The following is a 14,576-nucleotide window of genomic DNA, read 5'->3' as shown; positions in this document are numbered from 1 at the left end:
AGGGCATTGCAGTTATCTATCAACATTAAGACTATTGCAAACATCACTGATCTTAAAACTTTAAATTCCAGAAACGGTTTCAACTGCCAAACCCATTTCAATCTTAAGCAAGCATTACATGCTACCTGCTGCACCTGCTTTAACATAGTCAAAGTACAATCTAATAATCCTAATCCTAAAGATTTCACTTCCTCCATCATAACCTCCTCCATCCCTCCAATATTTAGACAACATTTATCAGCAACAGCTTCAATCTGCAGTACATCAGATGGCGCCGGCCAGCCAGTGCTCCTACCATGTGACAGGGGCCGGCCAATGGCACGGATTCCCTGTCACATGGTAAGGGCAAAGGGCCATCGGCGCCATCTTTATGAGTGGCAGCCAACGGCCCGAGAATGGGAGATCACTCCCGGGACCACCACTGGACCACCAGGTAATTTTAAAATGTTTTGGGGGGGATCGGAAGGGTGGGGGAAGCTAAGGGGTCATTTTTAAAGGGTAGGGTGGGTTTTTTTTTTTATCGGGCCATCGGCGCCATTTTTGAGTGGCAGCCAAAATGGTGCCGATGACCTGAGAGTGGGAGATCGGTCCTCGCGCCCCCACTGGACCACCAGGTACTCATAAAAAGTTTTTTTGGGGGGGGTCAGGAGGGTGGGGGAAGGTAAGGGATTAGTTTTATAGGGTCGGGGTGGGTTTAGGGGTTGTTTTGGTGTGCCGGTTTTCCCGTCCTCCCCCCAAATAACTCCCGTTAGTGGACACTAACGGAAGTAACAATTTTTCACGATAAATCGGGAAAATTTCTATTGTATCGCGCACTAATGACTTTTGACGATTTAAAAAATATCAGACGATTTTTTTAAATCATCAAAAAACAATTCACATCCCTATTACACATTGATTGGGATTTCAACAAATACTGTCCTTTATTCAAGTACTAAAAACTTGTATATACTACATAATGATCTGTCCTCACAATAAAATAATCAAATGAGCGACCTAAATAATTATTTTAGGTTGTGAGTGGGCAACATTGTTGGGGGAGGGGGGGTCATTTGTTTTGTTCCCTTCTTTGGTTAAATTTTAAAATCTTGTTTCCATTCATTTCATTAGTTTATGCATATAACTTTAGTACTTAGGCACTGTAATGTTCTATTTTATGCAGTTAAGGACAGTTTTAAGTACACAAGAACTGATGCCTGCATAGCAAATAAAACAATTCATTTGTTCATTTATTGAGAGTCTGAGCTCTGCTGGAATTTTAAAACCTTGAAGCCACTGACAAGTATGAGTGAGGCAAAATTGTGATAGTTTTATGACTGTAAGTCAGTTTGTGCATTTATAGATCACCTAAACTATCACTAAGTGCAGTTATGAGGGCAATTTTCAAAGCCATTTGTTTGAGATTTCCCTGTGCAATTTGACCTAGCCAAATGTTGCCCTTTCTCAGGCTGGCTATAGGCATTCCTAGGGGTGGGGATTGGGAAGGATAGGGAAAGAGTGCATTCAGATTTGATTTTCATAGTTGTGTGCAATATTTTTCAGCAGGAAAAGCAGATGCAAAATCCACAATTGCTTGATACACACATATAGGACATTTTCAAAAGAATACTACCCAAATAGATTCCCTTTAAACATGAACTACAAATTTCCAGGGAGCAAAGTATCCACAGGCTGCTGCTATACAAACTTTCTGAGAATTGCCCCCTATTTGCTAGGGATGTGAATCGTGTCCTCGATCGTCTTAACGATCGATTTCGGCTGGGAGGGGGAGGGAATCGTATTGTTGCCGTTTGGGGGGGTAAAAATATCGTGAAAAATCGTGTGAAAATCGTTAAAAAATCGAAAAATCGAAAAATCGAAAAACCGGCACATTAAAACCCCCTAAAACCCACCCCCGACCCTTTAAATTAAATCCCCCCCCCCCAAATAACTTAAATAACCTGCGGGTCCAGCGGCGGTCCGGAACGGCAGCGGTCCGGAACGGGCTCCTGCTCCTGCATCTTGTCGTCTTCGGCCGGCGCCATTTTCCAAAATGGCGCCGAAAAATGGCGGCGGCCATAGACGAAAAAGATTGGACGGCAGGAGGTCCTTCCGGACCCCCGCTGGACTTTTGGCAAGTCTCGTGGGGGTCAGGAGGCCCCCCACAAGCTGGCCAAAAGTTCCTGGAGGTCCAGCGGGGGTCAGGGAGCGATTTCCCGCCGCGAATCGTTTTCGTACGGAAAATGGCGCCGGCAGGAGATCGACTGCAGGAGGTCGTTCAGCGAGGCGCCGGAACCCTCGCTGAACGACCTCCTGCAGTCGATCTCCTGCCGGCGCCATTTTCCGTACGAAAACGATTCGCGGCGGGAAATCGCTCCCTGATCCCCGCTGGACCTCCAGGAACTTTTGGCCAGCTTGTGGGGGGCCTCCTGACCCCACGAGACTTGCCAAAAGTCCAGCGGGGGTCCGGAAGGACCTCCTGCCGTCCAATCTTTTTCGTCTATGGCCGCCGCCATTTTTCGGCGCCATTTTGGAAAATGGCGCCGGCCGAAGACGACAAGATGCAGGAGCAGGAGCCCGTTCCGGACCGCTGCCGTTCCGGACCGCCGCTGGACCCGCAGGTTATTTAAGTTATTTGGGGGGGGTTCGGGAGGGTGGGGGATTTAATTTAAAGGGTCGGGGGTGGGTTTTAGGGGGTTTTAGTGTGCCGGCTCACGATTCTAACGATTTATAACGATAAATCGTTAGAATCTGTATTGTATTGTGTTCCATAACGGTTTAAGACGATATTAAAATTATCGGACGATAATTTTAATCGTCCTAAAACGATTCACATCCCTACTATTTGCACACCTCCAAATTTTGCACAATGAGGATCTTTGGCTATTCTTGAGTCTAATCTTCCAACATTGTGACATCAAATTTTATCAAATGCAGAATACTGAGCTGAAAGCTTGCGATATGGCAGTTTACTGGGTTGCTTGCTAGGAAATTAATCAAGTGAAATTACACAAGCTGCTAAAATTAGTATGCACTGCCAAACACAGCTGCAGTTTATACCGCCTCATTAAATTCCAAACTCAGGGTTCACTAATTCCACGGATTAAATGGTATCATTTACTAATTAGAAGATGTGTGGCTGTTTTCCAAAAATATTCACAGCGTAATGTTGAGATCAACTTTTCTAAGATAAGAAAATATCATAGTCTTTGTTTTCATCTTTTTAATGAGGAAATTCTATGAAAGGATAATCTTCCCATGTGAGTAGCTAAGAGGTTTCACTCTCCTTTCATTGACTTTCCAAATTAAACGAGACAAAGTCTCGAGGAGTGCCCAAAATTGGACAGTTATGTTTCATATTTATTCTGCAATAAGTATCATGTGGATTATTTCACTTAAATTATTAAACACAAGTTCTTCCAAAGGACAATTAAGTGTCAGCCTACTAACATCATCCTCAAATTCTCATAAATGAAAATATGCTTTCAGCTATCTTTACTGGATGTGAAAAATTCTGAAAAATAACTTTTCAAGGCAATGTTTTCTATCAGTTTGACATATTTGTATTTTATAATATGGAAAATGTAACTTTCATGATGTGCAATACCATATATGAGGAACAGAAAAGGAGATGGAGATAAAAACTATCTAGATGTTGAATTGTTATTAATTGCATTATGCCTAGTTTACCTTCAGGCAATTCCTTAACAGATAATGGTATGACCAAGAGCTTTGCATTTATATTGAGCATATTGAGCCCAGTTGTTACATACAGAAAGCATACATTAAGTAATAAGAGATAAATATAAAAAGCTGTATAGAAAATTTAAAAAAAGGTTTATAAAACCATATCTAGAAAGATGGCATATTTAAATGGATTTAATCACTGGACTTCACAAATAACTGTGTGCATAATTCTCTTTTCTAGCATTATGGTGTCTTAGTAAGTGTGAAATAATATCAAGAAGACACTTATCAAGCTAAACTTGGCCAGGTGGCACTGGTTAAGTTGAAGCCATGCCCCTGGAAAACCCTTACACTGTCTCATTTTTATTTGGCTACATTTTAGTTGAGTAATGACTTATCTGGCTCAAACTTATCCACTTAGCAGGTGTGGACATATTTATTTAAATCTCAGATTTATTTGGCTAAGTCAAGAACAGCCTGAGCTCATAAATTCTAAGTGAATTGAGATATAATTACTTCTGAGATGTTCTGTGACTTGCTTGTGAACCTTTTACACTTTGGAGCTGTGAGTATGATGGAAACCGCTAGAAGGTCACACTCTTGACCAAGTGTCAGATGACATGCAAAAAACCAGCACTGGGGCAGGCATGTACTCAAGGACTATATAATGTCAGCACGTGTATGTAGAGAGCTATGATTACCATAAAAAGGCATACAGGATGTAATGGGTGGATAGCAAAGAAATGTTATAAAATAGTAATAGAAAAAAAACAACTGACATGTTGCTTTGTTATGACAGGCACAGTTACAAAGCTGAACCCAATCCCTCAGAAACCTAAGATTTCTTGTACCTACTTTCTGAGCTGCAAAAACATTTATTTCTGCTTCTTTACTCCTCCAGCAATTTTTCTTTTTAATAAATACAATTAATTTTTGAAAATGTATGCTGTCTGCCCATTTTGTAATTAACATTTTTGGGGGTTTCTGCCAAGTTGGAGGGGAAGAGAAGCGTTAGGGGCATGGGTTTTTCCCTTCTGCAGCTTGTCTGTGTTGAAGGGTGTTAGGGGAAACTTTAGTGTGAAGATGTCGAGTACATATTACAGTGAAGTTTTGTGATAACAGATCTGCTAGGATACATTTTAAAAGAAATAAAACTTTTGTAGTACATTTTAAAAGACAGCGTGCGCATCAGGCGCGAACAAAAGTACACTGGATTTTATAAGATACGCGCGTAGCCGCGCGTATCTTATAAAATCCGGGGTTGGCGCGCGCAAGGGGGTGCACATTTGTGCAACTTGCGCGCGCCGAGCCCTGCTCGCGCTGCCCGTTCCCTCCACCCCCCCCCCCCCGCACCTTCCCCTCCCTTCCTCTCCCTAACCTAACCACCCCGGCCCTATCTAGACACCCCCCCCCCCCACCTTATCTGAAAAGTTACTACTGTATCTGGGAAGTAGTAACTTACGTGCGCTGGCGCGGCAGGCCCCAACACAGGCCGCTGTGTCGGGGCACTTGGCCACACCCCAGACCGCCCCCACACACCCCCGAACATGCCCCCGATTTGAAACCTCGCCCCCTGGCCACGCCCCCGACCGCCCCTTTTTGCAAGCCCCGGGGACTTACGCGTGTCCTGGGGCTTGCGCGCGCCGCCGAGCCTATGCAAAATAGGCTCGGTGTGCGCAGGGGCATTTTAAAAGGGTTACGCGTGTAAACCCTTTTAAAATCCGGCCCATAGTGTCTGATATGGATGCGCAATGGCAAGCTGATTTGGTTGACCTGACCACCTTGTCCGGTTATAACAGTGGCTACAATACATTTTGATGATAATAGATGTTTTGTCAAAATGCATGGGTTGTGAGCCTAAAAACAAAAACAGGTCATGAAGTGGCCAAGGCATTTGAAAATATATTTAAAGGCAGCAGTGTTTCCAATAAAATAAAAAGACAGGGGTAAAGGATTTTTAAATAGCTCTGTAAAGAATTTGCTAAAATACAGAGGTGTTCACCATTTTGTAGGGATGTGCAGAGGGACCGCATACATTACATTCGGTATTCGTATTTGTTGGGGGGCAGATACGTTGCATTCGGCAAGGGAGGCCCCTGATCCATTCATGTGTTCCATCCTTATTCATTTCCCTGCTAAAATTTAATTAACTACAACCCCCCACCCTCCTGACCCCCCAAGACTTGACAAACTCCCTGGTGGTCCAGCGGGGGTCCAGGAGCCATTTACTGCACTCACGCCGTTGGCTGCCGGTATTCAAAATGGCACCGATAGCCTTTGCCCTTACTGTGTCACAGGGGCTACTGGTGCCATTGGTCGGCCCCTGACACATGGTAGGAGCACAAGATGGCACTGACCGTCCATTGCTCCCACCATGTGACAGGGGCCGACCAATGGCACGGGTAGCCCCTGTGACACAGGAAGGGCAAAGGCTATCGGCGCCATTTTGAATACCAGCAGCCAACGGCGTGAGTGCAGTAGATGGCTCCCGGACCCCCCTGGCGCACCAGGGAGTTTTGGCAAGTCTTGGGGGGGTCAGGAGGATAGGGGTTTCATTTAAATTTGCTCCTTTATACGGCTGAATAATTCAGTGAAGATTTGTTGTATTCGAGGGAAATCGCAATGCGTTTCACAACACAATGAATACAACAAATATGGCCCTATACGTTGCAGATTGCCAATACGTTGCAAACGAATGCACACCCCTATCATTTTGTGACCAACAACAATGTTAAGGCAACGATTGTGGAGAGATATAACAGGACTTTAAAATCCAAAATGTGGTGATACTTTGCAGCACACAACACTTTTTGATATGAAGATGTGCTTCATGCTTTTGTGAACAGTTATAACCACAGCTTTCACAGACAATACAGGCCTGCCCCATCAATGTAATAGCCCTCAAACTCTCTGCGGTTCTGGAAAGTAGTCCATGGCAATTACAACAAACATGACTTGCTAAACCTTTTTTTAAAAAGGGGGATCATGTTAGACTGTCAAAATCTAAAGGGAAATTTGAAAAAGGTTATGAACAAACATGGACAGATGAGATATTTAGAATAACGAACATTTTAAACATGGAGGAGAAAACAACGTATAAGATACAAGATTATGGTGAGAAAGCCATTCAAGGTTCTTTTTATCCTGAAGAATTACTGAAAGTCAACCCTCGACAAGCTAGAATATACCACATTGATAAGATTCTAAATGTAAAATGGGGAGGTAAGAACAAGCAGTGCTTTGTGAAATGGTGAGGGTGCCCTGAAAAATGTAACTGTTGGATAAAAACCTCAGATATTCAATACATTTGATTTGAAAAGTCTTGTATCATAAAAAAGAAAAAAAAATGAAGGGGAATTTTACATAACTCTGCCTAGTAACACCTCTGTGAGGATATTTCCACAAAACACCAGCTCTAATTTCATGACACAATTAGCTAGGCCTTTGGACCTACAGGGATTGTGGGAAGTGGGTCTGGTGGAAATACAGTACCCACACACACATGTGATAATATTAAAGAAGACCATAAGTACATTGTCACCACAGGAGAAGGAAGCAATGAGCATCACTTTGTTGTACGAAGAGAGTATTATGCAACCATTCAAAGCCTTGTGGACCAAATGAACCATGACATGAACAGTCTCCTTAAATCCATGCCACCACAAATCATTTATGATCCCAATATCCAAAGAATCAAATTAAAGTCAGAGGACAACATAGTAATTTCCTCAGAGGGTGATTTAGCGACCATTTTGGGGCTAGAAGCTAAAGCGAATACAAGGCGCTCACTATTTACAACAGATATCAAGGGTAGGTTTAATAACCTATACCTGTACACAGATATTGTAGAGCACCAGCTGGTAGGAAACATTTTGTGCCGCTACTTCACTGTGTTCCCAATTAAGCATGTAAGGACGGGTTTTTCACCTTCACTTATGATAAGCCACATTATGACCCTGTGAACAAGCAGCACATTGACACCATAACATTTGAAATAAAGACAGACCAGAACTAACACATTTCATTTCGCTATGGGAAAGTGATCCTCAAGCTATACCTGCAACTCCGGAAAGCAGTTTTTTTAAATGGTTATGGTTAAAGTCTATGGGGACCCCGACGCCTACAGAAATTATTATGCAGCACAGGATGGTCAAGATCCTTTGGGGTATTATGGGGTATTTTAGGGTATTTCGGGGTTTTACGGGGCTCTGTATATGTATAGGGCAGGGATAGGCAGTGCGTTTTATAGTCTCTTTAGAAAAAACAATACCTCTTTTGAGAAGAGGTTTTGATATTGTTAAACCTCATGTGAAAAGTGCAGCAAAAATCATCACCAAAGATGTTATGGACCGTGTCACAACAGCAGTTCTGAATAAAATGAAGAATAACGCAGAACAGGAGGGTTCAGGATTAGCGGTTATTAGAAGAGCTGTTAAAAGAAAGAGGACCAATCAACAGGGGCCTCCTGAGCCTTTTAAAACAAAGAAGCCCAAATGTGCCAAGTCTCAAAACACTAACCGCAAGGCTAAGAAGAGAAACCTCTCCACCAGGAAGCAAGATATATTCTAAAGCCCTAAGGCTTTTGTACATCAGGGGTCTGCAGAATGCTTGAAATCAGAATTGGAGCTGTTTCAACTGGCCCCCACAAACCAGCAGAGAAAAAAGTAGTTATGTGGAGATTTTGCCATTATCTGCCTTGTCAGAAACAGCTAGGGATGTGCATTCATTTTCAACGTATAAGCAATCCGCAATGCATAAGTCCCTATTTGTTGTATTCATGGGTTCGCAAAACGCATTGCGATCCCCCACGAATTCAAGATATCATATTAGTTTCATTCTTTTGGCTCGCAGTGATTTCTTAGTGGCCGTTTGAAATAGGAGAAGGCCATGTGGGAGTATCCATAGCAAAAACCAGCCCTTTCCTGTGAGTCATAAGTGACCTCACAGCCCTATCATAGAGTGGGTCATAGAGGTTGGCAAGGAGACGAGAATGCAACCTATCAGAGCTAAGCATTTTTCTAATGCAGCCAATCGCCGCTCTTATTCAGTGCTCTGTGACACTATTCCTGATGACACAGAACTATTTATACCTTAAGCACGCAGCATGCCATACAATTTCTTTGCTAGGATGGTCTGGGGAGGTGGTCCGGGATGGTGGCTTTACTCAGATCTAGTCTGAGTGTCTCAAATCTGTATTCAATTGCTAGCTACTTTGATAGAATTTTCAATTGAAAAAGATACTTGTTTGATTTGGCTGCAGTGCCAGCTAGCCATGTTTTTTTTTACTGCACCTTTTTTAATTGATATGAGATGGTCTCTCTGTCTGTGCCACTGAGAGAAGCTGCTATCAGTGGCATTTTTCTGCATATTTTACCCCCTGGGGTTGGTTGCAAGCAGGATTTGGGTGTTGTGGGTGGGAGATATATTCAATTTCGAGCTAGTTTGATAGAATTGCCATTGAAAAAGATATTTCATCATTTTTGCTGCTGTGCCAAGCCAGGCTTATTTGTTAACTGCAGTTTTGTTTTTTTTTTTATTGAACTCACTGTCTCTTTTAAGCCAAGAAGGCAGTGCACTGGGCATCAGTGGGAACTGGGCAGTTTGGCAGACAACATATATTGGGACAGGGGCGCTCTCTGAAGCCAAATCCCCAGTGGGCCTCTTTTGTACTTACAAGTTTGGTGTTAGTGTCCCAGTTTTAGTGTTCATCCAGGCTCTGCCTCGAGGGCCTGTGGGCAGTTTTGCAGACTCACGTATATTGGGACAGCAGTCCTCTTTTAAGCCAAGAAGGCAATGCACTGGGCATCAGTGTTGTTAATTCTAAACAAATCACTGAAGCAATATGTAATTTAAAACTTTAATGAGAGAAAGACAGAGTCAAAGGGGATAGGGACCGGAACAAAGTATGAGGAAGATAGTTTGTTCCAGGGAGTGACAGGTCTACACAATTGTATTATCACCCAGTCACTCAAAGTTCCAGTGATGTACATAATCTTTTATACCTTTCATACTGACCAATCAGAGCATATGCAGAGTGTTGATTCTAGATAAGTGCAGTGCATTTCATTTGAGAATGTATTAGACCAATTAGCTAATGGGTCTCAGGTGTTGGCTGGCTGCATTCTAGCATGTAGTCTGGCTGCATTCCAGCACGTAGGCAGGATCCTCAGTAGTCTTAATCTAAAACTAGCATTCTTGAATACAGCAGAGATGAGGTACTTCAGAAAGTCAGTGCATAATATAACATACATACCCCCTCTTGAAGGGTTACACCTAGGAACCCTTCACATCTGGGTGGGCCATGGGTGCCTGTCTTAGGTTGTCCCTTACATCCTAAGCTAGCCTTAGGTGAAGGAATCTTACCCGTCATTGGCTAAGCCCCACTATTGTTCCGTACCCATTTAATTCATGGGGAAGCTCATGTATGTCCATCATTAAACGATGACGTATAGTAGTTACTTGATCTTGCACAGCAGATGAAGAGTTGACCATAATTTTCAGTTCAGGCATCTTGGGTGTGGCTGCAGCAATAGAAGATCCAAATCATCGAAGGCAGAGGCATACGCATGGTAGGCAAAGGCATAGCAAGAGTCCAATACATTATGTTAGTCCTGTAGGGTATTGATGGTGCTATGCAGTATTATGACAACAACATGTAGCAGTAAAAACAATTGCTGGATAGACATTCCTAATTCAACTGTGACAGTCACCTGTCCATGAGGTGATCTAGCTGTGAATGGAAAGGTTTCCAAACAAATTTTGGTCAAGTGGTATAAGCTGTTAAGGTAGATGAGGGCTAGTAGTACTGCTTCGTCTTCAGGTACTTCTAGGGAAATGGGGCTAATACCCCTCTTAGATCGATGGTAAGACTGAGTGTAATTGTCTTCCTTGCATTTGTTTTCTAGGACAGCAAATGTGTACTAATGTTACTTCTGTTCAAGCAAATAACACCACTTTGCTTTTCACCCAGGTGGCATCAGAAAGATATGCAGATTTGCTCTAGCAAGAAGCAACTGACTAATCTGAGCTTTCTGACCCCAGGAAGAGAGAAGTGCTCTATGACGGGTAACAGGTTGGAGATAGTGGATCAGTGTCATAGTCTCTATTTGACTGGCTGAACCTAAGACAGGGGCTTCTCACCTGGGATATGTATAGTGACAAGAGTTTATGGTGAATCCCCTGATAGCGTTGTACGCAAGGTTTCACAAGGGGAATGTGAGTATGGTGGAAACCTCTAGAAGGCCACACTCTTGTCCATGTGTCAGATGATATACAAAAACCCAGCACTGGAGTATGCATGCGCTCAAGACTGTATAATGTCAGCACGTATAGAGAGCTATGATTACCATAAAAGGGCATACAGGAAGTAATGGGTGGATAGCAAAGAAAGGTATGAAATAGTAATAAAAGAGGAAATAAACAACTGGCATTTTGCTTTGTTATGACAGGAGGAATTACAAAGCTGAATCCCAATCCTTCAGAAACTTAGTGCTTGTACCTACTTTCTGAGTTGCAAAAACATTTATTTCTGCTTTCTTACTCCTCCAGCAATTTTTCTTTTAATAAATACAATTGATTTTTTTTAAATGTATGCTGTCTCCCCATTTGTAATGAACAGAGCCTGTATCTAGAAATATTTTTTTGACATAAACTTAATTTGTGTTTTGAATATATCGATAAAATAGAACCACGACTACATGCAGTGGAATGATCTCATTATTTATTTACAATTTTTTTACCTACTTTTGCATCCTATTGAAAACATACCATCCAAAGTCATGTAAGGAAGATTCAAAATATAATGCATACAAAACTGAAAATAACAAAATATATCACTAACCACATAAATCCTTACAAAACAAAAAATATCTAAAACATAATATAAAATGAAAACAAAAAAATTGACAGGAACCTAAGAGCAAACACAAGCCACAGTGCAGATACAATTCATATTCAACCCAGCATGCGGATCTCTTAATATCACAACAACTATCCAAACAAGAGTTATCACACCAACCCACAAATATATCAGAAATAGCCAGACTCCTGCAAAAGTCACAGGTCAATCCAAACATCCTAGTCTTGATCTTTTTGAAGAAGGAGACTTAATTCTATTCATGCCTAATCTCCAATGGTAGCTGATATTTGAGCCATTCCAAGACTCATACAAAGAGCATTACTATAGTCTATCTGCAATACAACCACTAAGGGGCAGATTTTTAAAATGTGCGCACACAGCCTACATTTGTGCACGCTACCCGACGCGCACAAATGTACACCTGATTTTATAACATGTGCACGCAGCCTATCAATCAGGGTTCACCTCAAGGAAACAGACTGCACTCCCAGAACAACTGTCGATAGCAAGAGGTGCAGAGATTAGCCACTCCACACCTTTCTTTGCTGGTGAGCTCTACGCAAGGAAAACATCAGCATAGACTGCAAAAGAAGACCCGTAGGTGATGCTGGAGGGAAGGGAGTCTGGTATCAAATCAAGGGGGTAGGGCTTCTGAGTTGGTCAAGCAAGGCTCACCTTGGGGTGATGGACTCCATTCTCAGAACAGCTGTTGGAATTAGCCACTGCACACCCCATCCTCACTGGCGTGAAAGTTGCCAGCTGCTTTGTGTTAGAAGAAGTAGGCTACACTTGGATTCATTTTGTAAGTCACAGAGAGAATAGTCCTACCTCTCCAGTGAAAGGATACCTTGGAATTGGTACATTCCAAAATTGGTTAACCAGAAAGAGGTTTGGAATCCATCCACCAGATAGGATTTGTACAAACAAACTGGATCACATCTTTGAAAATTTGAAGAAAAGTAGAACAACACACAAATACACACAAATACATATTCATAATCAGGGGTCTATATGGGAAAATCTATAATAAAAAAAAAGACATCAAATTTGTTTTTTTAGAACCTTTACAATACAGGTAAGGACCTTTGTATTCAGTTTTTATTTTATTTTGCCTGAGAATTTCAAAGCTTTAACAAAAAAAGTCAGTGGAAAAATGATTTTGATACAATACAGGAGAAAAAAAAGGAATGTGCACTGATTTTTTATTCGTGTCATTTTCGTTTTGGGTTGTTATCTGTTAGATTTCATTTTTAAAATAGTTTGGGAGGTATTTATTTTGGATTTTTCTAATTTCAGAGATAGTGCGCACTAACAAGACAATGTTCACTAAACTGAAATATATAATCAACTGCGACTGTTAGCCTTCATAGCAGGACATATGGTTTACCCCTAAGGAATCTATTCGCATTGAAACACCAGCCGTGTTGTTGGGTTCATTATACATTAACACTTTGGACTGTTATGCCTACTTTTTTTTATATGCTTTCCTAAAAAAACTTTTAAAAATGTGTTTTGAAGGTAGAAGATTGAATTGTCCGGGCAGATCTAGCATACCACAGCAGGCTTTAGTTGTGATTAGACTGAAGTTTTGCGATCGACCAGATTCTGCTGAATTTAGTACATCTTGCCCCCATTTATATATTGGTGTGTTACCATAATTTTGTGGGTTTTCTGACTCTTTTTAATTTATTGTGTATTACTCTAACTATATGATACATGGAAACAGGATGATAAACAAATATTGCAACATTTTGTTTTGGGAGCAATTTTGCCAAAAATTTCTGATGAACTAAGAAAGCTCAAGAAAAAGTGATATAGGGGCCTAGACAGAAAAGCTAAGCATGCAGGATACGGGAATTTAGTATATGCTAAAAACAGCATTCTATGCCCTAATAACTAAAGACTTTAGCCTGCACATTAAATGGGTTTGAAAGAAGGTAGCACAAACATACTTTAAGTAGCATGTGCACACATGTAATTGAAGGAATTTCATATGCAAATTAGGTATTTGTACATGTACTAAATAGGATGGTATGTTGCCCTTCACTACCTAACTAGCATCTACTTACCAATGCCAAATTTGTAATATCTGTCTTGGACACTTTGTTAATGTTTCAGCTCACAAGCTGTTGAAAGGGTTCAACTAACAGCATGCATTGCAAATTACAGATGGCAAATATGCAGATGCTGCAACAGATCTCCATGGTTCAAGGCCAAACCACCTATAAACATAGTAAATAATAAGCCCTAGAAAAAGACAAGATGATATAAATGTCGAAACATACCAATGACAAATAAAAATGAGCCAGATTTTAGTAGCTACACGCGGGCGTAGATTTGTGCGTGTAACCTGGCGCGCACAAATCTACGCCAAATTTTATAACATGCGCGTGCAGCCACGCGCATGTTATAAAATCCGGGGTCAGCACGTGCAAAGGGGTGCACACTTGTGCACCTTGCGCACACTGAGCCCTAGGGGAGCCCCAATGGTTTCCCCGTTCCCTCTGAGGCCGCTCCGGAAGAGTGGGTGAAGTGGTGAGAATTCAGGGTGAAGTGCTAGAGGGTCTAGGTGTACTCGAGAAGACTGGGAGAACTGGTGGAGGCATCAGGAAACTTATGATTACAGGAACTTGTGCATACCTGCCTCTGCGTTTAATTCTGGATGTTTATTCTTTCAGTGTCATCATCACTCTGACAGTAATATATATGTACGTATTAGAGATGTGAATTGTGTGCCAGATCGTCTTAACGATCAGATTCGGCTGTGGGGGGGGGGGGGGGGGAATCTGATTGTTAAGATATGTGAATTGGAATTGTTTCCGATTCCAATTCACATCGCTAATTTTCTTTGTAGGGAGGCCCGCGCCGCTAAAAAAAAAACCCACCCGACCCTTTAAATCGACCCCCCCTTAGCCTCCCCCGCCCTCCCGACCCCCCCAAAACCTTTTAACATTACCTGGTGGTCCAGGGGGGCCTCGGGGGACGATTTCCTGTTCCCAGGCATCAGCTGCGCTAAAAAAAAATGGTGCCGATGCCCCTTTGCCCTTACCAT

Source organism: Rhinatrema bivittatum, chromosome 1 (assembly GCF_901001135.1).
Source record: "Rhinatrema bivittatum chromosome 1, aRhiBiv1.1, whole genome shotgun sequence".
Lineage (NCBI taxonomy): Eukaryota > Metazoa > Chordata > Amphibia > Gymnophiona > Rhinatrematidae > Rhinatrema > Rhinatrema bivittatum.
Note: the sequence above shows the minus strand (reverse complement) of the source record.